This window comes from Oncorhynchus nerka, linkage group LG3 (assembly GCF_034236695.1).
Source record: "Oncorhynchus nerka isolate Pitt River linkage group LG3, Oner_Uvic_2.0, whole genome shotgun sequence".
NCBI classification, from domain to species: domain Eukaryota; kingdom Metazoa; phylum Chordata; class Actinopteri; order Salmoniformes; family Salmonidae; genus Oncorhynchus; species Oncorhynchus nerka.
Window position 1 is genome coordinate 83,864,759 of NC_088398.1, and position 14,711 is coordinate 83,879,469.

Genomic DNA, 14,711 nt, shown 5'->3' on the forward strand with positions numbered 1-14,711 from the left:
CATCCATAGTCAGTAGGATTACACCATCCATAGTCAGTAGTCAGTAGGATTACACCATCCGTAGTCAGTAGGATTAAACCATCCGCAGTCAGTAGTCAGTAGGATTACACCATCAGTAGTCAGTAGGATTTAACCATCTGCAGTCGGTAGGACTACACCATGCGTAGTCAGTAGGATTATACCATCCGTAGTCAGTAGGATTAAACCATCTGCAGTCAGTAGGATTACACCATCCGTAGTCAGTAGGATTAAACCATCTGCAGTCAGTAGGATTAAACCATCCGTAGTCAGTAGGATTATACCATCCGTAGTCAGTAGGATTACACTATCCGTAGTCAGCAGGATTAAACCATCCGCAGTCAGTAGGATAACACCATCCGTAGTCAATAGGATTACACCATCCGTAGTCAGTAGGATTGAACCATGTGTAGTCCGTAGGATTATACCAAAGTAGTCAGTAGGATTAAACCATCCGTAGTCAGTAGTCAGTAGGATTAAACCATCCATAGTCAGTAGGATTACACCATCCATAGTCAGTAGTCAGTAGGATTACACCATCCGTAGTCAGTAGGATTAAACCATCCGCAGTCAGTAGTCAGTAGGATTACACCATCCGTAGTCAGTAGTCAGTAGGATTACACCATCCGTAGTCAGTAGGATTAAACCATCCGCAGTCAGTAGTAAGTAGGATTACACCATCCGTAGTCAGTAGGATTAAACCATCTGCAGTCAGTAGGATTAAACCATCCGTAGTCAGTAGGATTATACCATCCGTAGTCAGTAGGATTAAACCATCCGTAGTCAGTAGGATTACACCATCCGTAGTCAGTAGGATTATACCATCCGTAGTCAGCAGGATTAAACCATCCACAGTCAGTAGGATAACACCATCCGTAGTCAATAGGATTACACCATCCGTAGTCAGTAGGATTGAACCATGTGTAGTCCGTAGGATTATACCACAGTAGTCAGTAGGATTAAACCATCCGTAGTCAGTAGTCAGTAGGATTAAACCATCCATAGTCAGTAGGATTACACCATCCATAGTCAGTAGTCAGTAGGATTACACCATCCGTAGTCAGTAGGATTAAACCATCCGCAGTCAGTAGTCAGTAGGATTACACCATCCGTAGTCAGTAGTCAGTAGGATTACACCATCCGTAGTCAGTAGGATTAAACCATCCGCAGTCAGTAGTCAGTAGGATTACACCATCCGTAGTCAGTAGGATTAAACCATCTGCAGTCAGTAGGATTAAACCATCCGTAGTCAGTAGGATTATACCATCCGTATTCAGTAGGATTAAACCATCTGCAGTCAGTAGGATTAAACCATCCGTAGTCAGTAGGATTAAACCATCTGCAGTCAGTAGGATTATACCATCCGTAGTCAGTAGGATTATACCATCCGTAGTCAGTAGGATTAAACCATCTGCAGTCAGTAGGATTACACCATCCGTAGTCAGTAGGATTAAACCATCTGCAGTCAGTAGGATTAAACCATCTGCAGTCAGTAGGATTACACCATCCATAGTCAGTAGGATTAATCCATCTGCAGTCAGTAGGATTAAACCATCCGTAGTCAGTAGGATTATACCATCCGTAGTCAGTAGGATTAAACCATCCCTAGTCAGCAGGATTAAACCATCCGCAGTCAGTAGGATAACACCATCCGTAGTCAATAGGATTACACCATCCGTAGTCAGTAGGATTGAACCATGTGTAGTCCGTAGGATTATACCACAGTAGTCAGTAGGATTAAACCATCCGTAGTCAGTAGTCAGTAGGATTAAACCATCCATAGTCAGTAGGATTACACCATCCATAGTCAGTAGTCAGTAGGATTACACCATCCGTAGTCAGTAGGATTAAACCATCCGCAGTCAGTAGTCAGTAGGATTACACCATCCGTAGTCAGTAGGATTAAACCATCTGCAGTCAGTAGGATTAAACCATCCGTAGTCAGTAGGATTATACCATCCGTAGCCAGTAGGATTAAACCATCTGCAGTCAGTAGGATTACACCATCCGTAGTCAGTAGGATTAAACCATCTGCAGTCAGTAGGATTAAACCATCCGTAGTCAGTAGGATTAAACCATCTGCAGTCAGTAGGATTATACCATCCGTAGTCAGTAGGATTATACCATCCGTAGTCAGTAGGATTAAACCATCTGCAGTCAGTAGGATTACACCATCCGTAGTCAGTAGGATTAAACCATCTGCAGTCAGTAGGATTAAACCATCCGTAGTCAGTAGGATTATACCATCCGTAGTCAGTAGGATTAAACCATCCCTAGTCAGTAGGATTACACCATCCGTAGTCAGTAGGATTAAACCATCCGTAGTCAGTAGGATTAAACCATCCGCAGTCAGTAGTCAGTAGGAATACACCATCCGTAGTCAGTAGGATTAAACCATCCCTAGTCAGTAGGATTTAACCATCTGCAGTCAGTAGTCAGTAGTATTACACCATCCGTAGTCAGTAGGATTATACCATCCGTAGTCAGTAGGATTAATCCATCCGTAGTCAGTAGGATTATACCATCCGTAGTCAGTAGGATTAAACCATCCCTAGTCAGTAGGATTATACCATCCGTAGTCAGTAGGATTATACCATCCGTAGTCAGTAGGATTATACCATCCGTAGTCAGTAGGATTAAACCATCCGTAGTCAGTATGATTACACCATCCGCAGTCAGTAGTCAGTAGGATTACACCATCCGTAGTCAGTAGGATTATACCATCCGTAGTCAGTAGGATTATACCATCCGTAGTCAGTAGGATTATACCATCCGTAGTCAGTAGGATTATACCATCCGTAGTCAGTAGGATTAATCCATCCGTAGTCAGTAGGATTAAACCATCCGTAGTCAGTAGGATTAATCCATCCCTAGTCAGTAGGATTACACCATCCGTAGTCAGTAGGATTATACCATCCGTAGTCAGTAGGATTAATCCATCCCTAGTCAGTAGGATTACACCATCCGTAGTCAGTAGGATTATACCACAGTAGTCAGTAGGATTATACCACAGTAGTCAGTAGGATTAATCCATCCGTAGTCAGTAGGATTATACCACAGTAGTCAGTAGGATTAATCCATCAGTAGTCAGTAGGATTATACCACAGTAGTCAGTAGGATTAATCCATCAGTAGTCAGTAGGATTATACCACAGTAGTCAGTAGGATTAATCCATCCGTAGTCAGTAGGATTATACCACAGTAGTCAGTAGGATTAAACAACAACAACAACAACAACAACAATATTAATGAGAATAACATTTTCACTGGTTGTCCCTCAGGCAGGAGGACACATATTTGGCTTTTCACCCAATAAATAAATAATAAATATTCGATTTTTTCTTCATCTTTTATAGTTTCAAATTCTTTGTATTGAATTATAATTTTGGAAAGAAATATTCTCTAAGCTCTGAGTATTTGTCACAGTGTAATAGGAAATGCAGCTCTGTCTCTCTCTCTCTCTCTCTCTCTCTCTCTCTACTATCCAATGAGCAGAGGCAAAAGTTTGAATCCAAATCCTCTGATTTTTAAAACTCGCAAGTTGATGAGAAGTATAACTTTTCAATGAGCTTGCCTACCCCCCCCCCCCCCCGTAAATAAAACATGGCCATAGAAACACTGACCCCTCCCCCTCCCCTCAGGCCAAAGACAGTTAGAGAATTGTCTCTTCTGTTCCATTTTTCAATTGGATTCTGCTTATGGGCGCTAATATGGGCCCCCAGGGTCCATTAATAAGCCTAATGGGTCTGATGGTGTCTCTAGCCCTGTTTCCCCAATAATCAGCACCCATCTGGCACGGTGGAATCCTCACATCCCCTTCCTGGTGTTCCCCTCCCCTTCTCACTCAGCACCAGCTGCTCCTTTCTGGGGATGGTGAGACAGGAGACGGGCGTTCTGAGTCCAGTCTCTGTACAACGGTTGCCACACGAAGACCCAGGTCCCGACAGGGCATGTTCACCTGCAGGGAAGGCACTTTCCCGGGTGGTCTGGTCTCAGGTCTGTGCCATCTTGCCAACTCCTGCCGCACTACAAAGCAGATCAGAGACCAGGCTGCTGCTAGGGGAGATCTGGAACAGATCACTGACAGGGTAGAGGTGGGGTGTAGTCACTGACAGGGTAGAGACTGGGGTGTAGTCACTGACAGGGTAGAGGTGGGGTGTAGTCACTGACAGGGTAGAGACTGGGGTGTAGTCACTGACAGGGTAGAGACTGGGGTGTAGTCACTGACAGGGTAGAGACTGGGGTGTAGTCACTGACAGGGTAGAGGTGGGGTGTAGTCACTGACAGGGTAGAGACTGGGGTGTAGTCACTGACAGGGTAGAGGTGGGGTGTAGTCACTGACAGGGTAGAGACTGGGGTGTAGTCACTGACAGGGTAGAGACTGGGGTGTAGTCACTGACAGGGTAGAGACTGGGGTGTAGTCACTGACAGGGTAGAGACTGGGGTGTAGTCACTGACAGGGTAGAGACTGGGGTGTAGTCACTGACAGGGTAGAGACTGGGGTGTAGTCACTGACAGGGTAGAGGTGGGGTGTAGTCACTGACAGGGTAGAGGTGGGGTGTAGTCACTGACAGGGTAGAGGTGGGGTGTAGTCACTGACAGGGTAGAGGTGGGGTGTAGTCACTGACAGGGTAGAGGTGGGGTGTAGTCACTGACAGGGTAGAGGTGGGGTGTAGTCACTGACAGGGTAGAGACTGGGGTGTAGTCACTGACAGGGTAGAGACTGGGGTGTAGTCACTGACAGGGTAGAGGTGGGGTGTAGTCACTGACAGGGTAGAGACTGGGGTGTAGTCACTGACAGGGTAGAGACTGGGGTGTAGTCACTGACAGGGTAGAGACTGGGGTGTAGTCACTGACAGGGTAGAGGTGGGGTGTAGTCACTGACAGGGTAGAGACTGGGGTGTAGTCACTGACAGGGTAGAGGTGGGGTGTAGTCACTGACAGGGTAGAGACTGGGGTGTAGTCACTGACAGGGTAGAGACTGGGGTGTAGTCACTGACAGGGTAGAGACTGGGGTGTAGTCACTGACAGGGTAGAGACTGGGGTGTAGTCACTGACAGGGTAGAGACTGGGGTGTAGTCACTGACAGGGTAGAGGTGGGGTGTAGTCACTGACAGGGTAGAGACTGGGGTGTAGTCACTGACAGGGTAGAGACTGGGGTGTAGTCACTGACAGGGTAGAGACTGGGGTGTAGTCACTGACAGGGTAGAGACTGGGGTGTAGTCACTGACAGGGTAGAGGTGGGGTGTAGTCACTGACAGGGTAGAGACTGGGGTGTAGTCACTGACAGGGTAGAGACTGGGGTGTAGTCACTGACAGGGTAGAGACTGGGGTGTAGTCACTGACAGGGTAGAGACTGGGGTGTAGTCACTGACAGGGTAGAGACTGGGGTGTAGTCACTGACAGGGTAGAGACTGGGGTGTAGTCACTGACAGGGTAGAGACTGGGGTGTAGTCACTGACAGGGTAGAGGTGGGGTGTAGTCACTGACAGGGTAGAGACTGGGGTGTAGTCACTGACAGGGTAGAGGTGGGGTGTAGTCACTGACAGGGTAGAGGTGGGGTGTAGTCACTGACAGGGTAGAGGTGGGGTGTAGTCACTGACAGGGTAGAGACTGGGGTGTAGTCACTGACAGGGTAGAGACTGGGGTGTAGTCACTGACAGGGTAGAGACTGGGGTGTAGTCACTGACAGGGTAGAGGTGGGGTGTAGTCACTGACAGGGTAGAGGTGGGGTGTAGTCACTGACAGGGTAGAGACAGGGGTGTAGTCACTGACAGGGTAGAGATGGGGTGTAGTCACTGACAGGGTAGAGACTGGGGTGTAGTCACTGACAGGGTAGAGACTGGGGTGTAGTCACTGACAGGGTAGAGGTGGGGTGTAGTCACTGACAGGGTAGAGACTGGGGTGTAGTCACTGACAGGGTAGAGACTGGGGTGTAGTCACTGACAGGGTAGAGACTGGGGTGTAGTCACTGACAGGGTAGAGACTGGGGTGTAGTCAATGACAGGGTAGAGACTGGGGTGTAGTCACTGACAGGGTAGAGACTGGGGTGTAGTCACTGACAGGGTAGAGACTGGGGTGTAGTCACTGACAGGGTAGAGACTGGGGTGTAGTCACTGACAGGGTAGAGGTGGGGTGTAGTCACTGACAGGGTAGAGACTGGGGTGTAGTCACTGACAGGGTAGAGGTGGGGTGTAGTCACTGACAGGGTAGAGACTGGGGTGTAGTCACTGACAGGGTAGAGGTGGGGTGTAGTCACTGACAGGGTAGAGACTGGGGTGTAGTCACTGACAGGGTAGAGACTGGGGTGTAGTCACTGACAGGGTAGAGGTGGGGTGTAGTCACTGACAGGGTAGAGGTGGGGTGTAGTCACTGACAGGGTAGAGGTGGGGTGTAGTCACTGACAGGGTAGAGACTGGGGTGTAGTCACTGACAGGGTAGAGACTGGGGTGTAGTCACTGACAGGGTAGAGGTGGGGTGTAGTCACTGACAGGGTAGAGGTGGGGTGTAGTCACTGACAGGGTAGAGACTGGGGTGTAGTCACTGACAGGGTAGAGGTGGGGTGTAGTCACTGACAGGGTAGAGGTGGGGTGTAGTCACTGACAGGGTAGAGACTGGGGTGTAGTCACTGACAGGGTAGAGACTGGGGTGTAGTCACTGACAGGGTAGAGGTGGGGTGTAGTCACTGACAGGGTAGAGACTGGGGTGTAGTCACTGACAGGGTAGAGACTGGGGTGTAGTCACTGACAGGGTAGAGACTGGGGTGTAGTCACTGACAGGGTAGAGGTGGGGTGTAGTCACTGACAGGGTAGAGGTGGGGTGTAGTCACTGACAGGGTAGAGGTGGGGTGTAGTCACTGACAGGGTAGAGGTGGGGTGTAGTCACTGACAGGGTAGAGGTGGGGTGTAGTCACTGACAGGGTAGAGGTGGGGTGTAGTCACTGACAGGGTAGAGACTGGGGTGTAGTCACTGACAGGGTAGAGGTGGGGTGTAGTCACTGACAGGGTAGAGGTGGGGTGTAGTCACTGACAGGGTAGAGACTGGGGTGTAGTCACTGACAGGGTAGAGGTGGGGTGTAGTCACTGACAGGGTAGAGACTGGGGTGTAGTCACTGACAGGGTAGAGACTGGGGTGTAGTCACTGACAGGGTAGAGACTGGGGTGTAGTCACTGACAGGGTAGAGACTGGGGTGTAGTCACTGACAGGGTAGAGACTGGGGTGTAGTCACTGACAGGGTAGAGACTGGGGTGTAGTCACTGAGAGGGTAGAGGTGGGGTGTAGTCACTGACAGGGTAGAGACTGGGGTGTAGTCACTGACAGGGTAGAGGTGGGGTGTAGTCACTGACAGGGTAGAGACTGGGGTGTAGTCACTGACAGGGTAGAGACTGGGGTGTAGTCACTGACAGGGTAGAGACTGGGGTGTAGTCACTGACAGGGTAGAGACTGGGGTGTAGTCACTGACAGGGTAGAGACTGGGGTGTAGTCACTGACAGGGTAGAGGTGGGGTGTAGTCACTGACAGGGTAGAGACTGGGGTGTAGTCACTGACAGGGTAGAGGTGGGGTGTAGTCACTGACAGGGTAGAGGTGGGGTGTAGTCACTGACAGGGTAGAGACTGGGGTGTAGTCACTGACAGGGTAGAGGTGGGGTGTAGTCACTGACAGGGTAGAGACTGGGGTGTAGTCACTGACAGGGTAGAGACTGGGGTGTAGTCACTGACAGGGTAGAGACTGGGGTGTAGTCACTGACAGGGTAGAGGTGGGGTGTAGTCACTGACAGGGTAGAGACTGGGGTGTAGTCACTGACAGGGTAGAGACTGGGGTGTAGTCACTGACAGGGTAGAGACTGGGGTGTAGTCACTGACAGGGTAGAGACTGGGGTGTAGTCACTGACAGGGTAGAGACTGGGGTGTAGTCACTGACAGGTAGAGACTGACAGGGTAGGACTGAGTGTAGTCACTGACAGGGTAGAGACTGGGGTGTAGTCACTGACAGGGTAGAGACTGGGGTGTAGTCACTGACAGGGTAGAGACTGGGGTGTAGTCACTGACAGGGTAGAGACTGGGGTGTAGTCACTGACAGGGTAGAGACTGGGGTGTAGTCACTGACAGGGTAGAGACTGGGGTGTAGTCACTGACAGGGTAGAGACTGGGGTGTAGTCACTGACAGGGAGACTAGAGGGTAGAGACTGGGGTGTAGTCACTGACAGGGTAGAGACTGGGGTGTAGTCACTGACAGGGTAGAGACTGGGGTGTAGTCACTGACAGGGTAGAGACTGGGGTGTAGTCACTGACAGGGTAGAGACTGGGGTGTAGTCACTGACAGGGTAGAGACTGGGGTGTAGTCACTGACAGGGTAGAGACTGGGGTGTAGTCACTGACAGGGTAGAGACTGGGGTGTAGTCACTGACAGGGTAGAGACTGGGGTGTAGTCACTGACAGGGTAGAGACTGGGGTGTAGTCACTGACAGGGTAGAGACTGGGGTGTAGTCACTGACAGGGTAGAGACTGGGGTGTAGTCACTGACAGGGTAGAGACTGGGGTGTAGTCACTGACAGGGTAGAGGTGGGGTGTAGTCACTGACAGGGTAGAGGTGGGGTGTAGTCACTGACAGGGTAGAGACTGGGGTGTAGTCACTGACAGGGTAGAGGTGGGGTGTAGTCACTGACAGGGTAGAGGTGGGGTGTAGTCACTGACAGGGTAGAGACTGGGGTGTAGTCACTGACAGGGTAGAGGTGGGGTGTAGTCACTGACAGGGTAGAGACTGGGGTGTAGTCACTGACAGGGTAGAGACTGGGGTGTAGTCACTGACAGGGTAGAGACTGGGGTTTAGTCACTGACAGGGTAGAGACTGGGGTGTAGTCACTGACAGGGTAGAGACTGGGGTGTAGTCACTGACAGGGTAGAGACTGGGGTGTAGTCACTGACAGGGTAGAGGTGGGGTGTAGTCACTGACAGGGTAGAGACTGGGGTGTAGTCACTGACAGGGTAGAGGTGGGGTGTAGTCACTGACAGGGTAGAGACTGGGGTGTAGTCACTGACAGGGTAGAGACTGGGGTGTAGTCACTGACAGGGTAGAGACTGGGGTGTAGTCACTGACAGGGTAGAGGTGGGGTGTAGTCACTGACAGGGTAGAGACTGGGGTGTAGTCACTGACAGGGTAGAGACTGGGGTGTAGTCACTGACAGGGTAGAGACTGGGGTGTAGTCACTGACAGGGTAGAGACTGGGGTGTAGTCACTGACAGGGTAGAGACTGGGGTGTAGTCACTGACAGGGTAGAGACTGGGGTGTAGTCACTGACAGGGTAGAGGTGGGGTGTAGTCACTGACAGGGTAGAGACTGGGGTGTAGTCACTGACAGGGTAGAGACTGGGGTGTAGTCACTGACAGGGTAGAGACTGGGGTGTAGTCACTGACAGGGTAGAGGTGGGGTGTAGTCACTGACAGGGTAGAGACTGGGGTGTAGTCACTGACAGGGTAGAGACTGGGGTGTAGTCACTGACAGGGTAGAGGTGGGGTGTAGTCACTGACAGGGTAGAGACTGGGGTGTAGTCACTGACAGGGTAGAGACTGGGGTGTAGTCACTGACAGGGTAGAGACTGGGGTGTAGTCACTGACAGGGTAGAGACTGGGGTGTAGTCACTGACAGGGTAGAGGTGGGGTGTAGTCACTGACAGGGTAGAGGTGGGGTGTAGTCACTGACAGGGTAGAGACTGGGGTGTAGTCACTGACAGGGTAGAGGTGGGGTGTAGTCACTGACAGGGTAGAGGTGGGGTGTAGTCACTGACAGGGTAGAGACTGTGGGTGTAGTCACTGACAGGGTAGAGACTGGGGTGTAGTCACTGACAGGGTAGAGGTGGGGTGTAGTCACTGACAGGGTAGAGACTGGGGTGTAGTCACTGACAGGGTAGAGGTGGGGTGTAGTCACTGACAGGGTAGAGACTGGGGTGTAGTCACTGACAGGGTAGAGGTGGGGTGTAGTCACTGACAGGGTAGAGGTGGGGTGTAGTCACTGACAGGGTAGAGGTGGGGTGTAGTCACTGACAGGGTAGAGGTGGGGTGTAGTCACTGACAGGGTAGAGGTGGGGTGTAGTCACTGACAGGGTAGAGGTGGGGTGTAGTCACTGACAGGGTAGAGACTGGGGTGTAGTCACTGACAGGGTAGAGGTGGGGTGTAGTCACTGACAGGGTAGAGGTGGGGTGTAGTCACTGACAGGGTAGAGGTGGGGTGTAGTCACTGACAGGGTAGAGGTGGGGTGTAGTCACTGACAGGGTAGAGACTGGGGTGTAGTCACTGACAGGGTAGAGGTGGGGTGTAGTCACTGACAGGGTAGAGGTGGGGTGTAGTCACTGACAGGGTAGAGGTGGGGTGTAGTCACTGACAGGGTAGAGACTGGGGTGTAGTCACTGACAGGGTAGAGACTGGGGTGTAGTCACTGACAGGGTAGAGGTGGGGTGTAGTCACTGACAGGGTAGAGGTGGGGTGTAGTCACTGACAGGGTAGAGGTGGGGTGTAGTCACTGACAGGGTAGAGACTGGGGTGTAGTCACTGACAGGGTAGAGGTGGGGTGTAGTCACTGACAGGGTAGAGACTGGGGTGTAGTCACTGACAGGGTAGAGACTGGGGTGTAGTCACTGACAGGGTAGAGACTGGGGTGTAGTCACTGACAGGGTAGAGGTGGGGTGTAGTCACTGACAGGGTAGAGACTGGGGTGTAGTCACTGACAGGGTAGAGACTGGGGTGTAGTCACTGACAGGGTAGAGGTGGGGTGTAGTCACTGACAGGGTAGAGACTGGGGTGTAGTCACTGACAGGGTAGAGGTGGGGTGTAGTCACTGACAGGGTAGAGACTGGGGTGTAGTCACTGACAGGGTAGAGACTGGGGTGTAGTCACTGACAGGGTAGAGACTGGGGTGTAGTCACTGACAGGGTAGAGGTGGGGTGTAGTCACTGACAGGGTAGAGACTGGGGTGTAGTCACTGACAGGGTAGAGACTGGGGTGTAGTCACTGACAGGGTAGAGACTGGGGTGTAGTCACTGACAGGGTAGAGACTGGGGTGTAGTCACTGACAGGGTAGAGACTGGGGTGTAGTCACTGACAGGTTAGAGACTGGGGTGTAGTCACTGACAGGGTAGAGACTGGGGTGTAGTCACTGACAGGGTAGAGACTGGGGTGTAGTCACTGACAGGGTAGAGACTGGGGTGTAGTCACTGACAGGGTAGAGACTGGGGTGTAGTCACTGACAGGGTAGAGACTGGGGTGTAGTCACTGACAGGGTAGAGACTGGGGTGTAGTCACTGACAGGGTAGAGACTGGGGTGTAGTCACTGACAGGGTAGAGACTGGGGTGTAGTCACTGACAGGGTAGAGACTGGGGTGTAGTCACTGACAGGGTAGAGACTGGGGTGTAGTCACTGACAGGGTAGAGACTGGGGTGTAGTCACTGACAGGGTAGAGACTGGGGTGTAGTCACTGACAGGGTAGAGACTGGGGTGTAGTCACTGACAGGGTAGAGACTGGGGTGTAGTCACTGACAGGGTAGAGACTGGGGTGTAGTCACTGACAGGGTAGAGACTGGGGTGTAGTCACTGACAGGGTAGAGACTGGGGTGTAGTCACTGACAGGGTAGAGACTGGGGTGTAGTCACTGACAGGGTAGAGACTGGGGTGTAGTCACTGACAGGGTAGAGACTGGGGTGTAGTCACTGACAGGGTAGAGAGTCTGGGGTGTAGTCACTGACAGGGTAGAGACTGGGGTGTAGTCACTGACAGGGTAGAGACTGGGGTGTAGTCACTGACAGGGTAGAGACTGGGGTGTAGTCACTGACAGGGTAGAGACTGGGGTGTAGTCACTGACAGGGTAGAGGTGGGGTGTAGTCACTGACAGGGTAGAGGTGGGGTGTAGTCACTGACAGGGTAGAGGTGGGGTGTAGTCACTGACAGGGTAGAGACTGGGGTGTAGTCACTGACAGGGTAGAGACTGGGGTGTAGTCACTGACAGGGTAGAGACTGGGGTGTAGTCACTGACAGGGTAGAGACTGGGGTGTAGTCACTGACAGGGTAGAGACTGGGGTGTAGTCACTGACAGGGTAGAGGTGGGGTGTAGTCACTGACAGGGTAGAGACTGGGGTGTAGTCACTGACAGGGTAGAGACTGGGGTGTAGTCACTGACAGGGTAGAGACTGGGGTGTAGTCACTGACAGGGTAGAGGTGGGGTGTAGTCACTGACAGGGTAGAGACTGGGGTGTAGTCACTGACAGGGTAGAGACTGGGGTGTAGTCACTGACAGGGTAGAGACTGGGGTGTAGTCACTGACAGGGTAGAGACTGGGGTGTAGTCACTGACAGGGTAGAGACTGGGGTGTAGTCACTGACAGGGTAGAGACTGGGGTGTAGTCACTGACAGGGTAGAGGTGGGGTGTAGTCACTGACAGGGTAGAGGTGGGGTGTAGTCACTGACAGGGTAGAGACTGGGGTGTAGTCACTGACAGGGTAGAGACTGGGGTGTAGTCACTGACAGGGTAGAGACTGGGGTGTAGTCACTGACAGGGTAGAGACTGGGGTGTAGTCACTGACAGGGTAGAGACTGGGGTGTAGTCACTGACAGGGTAGAGGTGGGGTGTAGTCACTGACAGGGTAGAGACTGGGGTGTAGTCACTGACAGGGTAGAGGTGGGGTGTAGTCACTGACAGGGTAGAGACTGGGGTGTAGTCACTGACAGGGTAGAGACTGGGGTGTAGTCACTGACAGGGTAGAGACTGGGGTGTAGTCACTGACAGGGTAGAGACTGGGGTGTAGTCACTGACAGGGTAGAGACTGGGGTGTAGTCTTGACAGACTCAATGTTCAGACTAGAGGTGGGGTGTAGTCACTAAAAAGACATTACAGACAATTGACATACATTCAAAAACATGAACATGTGTGTGTGTGTGTGTGTGTGTGTGTGTGTGTGTGTGTGTGTGTGTGTGTGTGTGTGTGTGTGTGTGTGTGTGTGTGTGTGTGTGTGTGTGTGTGAACTAGAAGCACAAGCATTTTGCTACACTCGAAATAACATCTGCTAACCATGTGTATACTCTTTTACTCCTCTCAGTGGAGTTAGGTCTGCTCTATACCTTATTAGAATACCCCCCTGAGTCCCTTCCCTGTTTCACACCTGGTAGTTTGGTGGATGGGACTACCAGCTCTCTGTAACCTAGAGGGCAACCAGTGGATCCATCTCCTCTATACCACCCACCTGGTAGTGTGGTGGATGGGACTACCAGCTCTCTGTAACCTAGAGGGCAACCAGTGGGTCCCATCTCCTCTATACCACCCACCTGGTAGTTTGGTGGATGGGACTACCAGCTCTCTGTAACCTAGAGGGCAACCAGTGGGTCTGTCTCCTCTATACCACCCACCTGGTAGTGTGGTGGATGGGACTACCAGCTCTCTGTAACCTAGAGGGCAACCAGTGGGTCCATCTCCTCTATACCACCCACCTGGTAGTGTGGTGGATGGGACTACCAGCTCTCTGTAACCTAGAGGGCAACCAGTGGGTCCATCTCCTCTATACCACCCACCTGGTAGTGTGGTGGATGGGACTACCAGCTCTCTGTAACCTAGAGGGCAACCAGTGGGTCTGTCTCCTCTATACCACCCACCTGGTAGTGTGGTGGATGGGACTACCAGCTCTCTGTAACCTAGAGGGCAACCAGTGGGTCCCATCTCCTCTATACCACCCACCTGGTAGTTTGGTGGATGGGACTACCAGCTCTCTGTAACCTAGAGGGCAACCAGTGGGTCTGTCTCCTCTATACCACCCACCTGGTAGTGTGGTGGATGGGACTACCAGCTCTCTGTAACCTAGAGGGCAACCAGTGGGTCCATCTCCTCTATACCACCCACCTGGTAGTGTGGTGGATGGGACTACCAGCTCTCTGTAACCTAGAGGGCAACCAGTGGGTCCATCTCCTCTATACCACCCACCTGGTAGTGTGGTGGATGGGACTACCAGCTCTCTGTAACCTAGAGGGCAACCAGTGGGTCTGTCTCCTCTATACCACCCACCTGGTAGTGTGGTGGATGGGACTACCAGCTCTCTGTAACCTAGAGGGCAACCAGTGGGTCCATCTCCTCTATACCACCCACCTGGTAGTGTGGTGGATTGGACTACCAGCTCTCTGTAACCTAGAGGGCAACCAGTGGGTCCATCTCCTCTATACCACCCACCTGGTAGTGTGGTGGATGGGACTACCAGCTCTCTGTAACCTAGAGGACAACCAGTGGGTCCATCTCCTCTATAGCACCCACCTGGTAGTATGGTGGATGGGACTACCAGCTCTCTGTAACCTAGAGGACAACCAGTGGGTCCGTCTCCTCTATACCCACCCACCTGGTAGTGTGGTGGATGGGACTACCAGCTCTCTGTAACCTAGAGGGCAACCAGTGGGTCCATCTCCTCTATACCACCCACCTGGTAGTGTGGTGGATGGGACTACCAGCTCTCTGTAACCTAGAGGGCAACCAGTGGGTCCATCTCCTCTATACCACCCACCTGGTAGTGTGGTGGATGGGACTACCAGCTCTCTGTAACCTAGAGGGCAACCAGTGGGTCCATCTCCTCTATACCACCCACCTGGTAGTATGGTGGATGGGACTACCAGCTCTCTGTAACCTAGAGGGCAACCAGTGGGTCCATCTCCTCTATACCAGGTTTCTTGC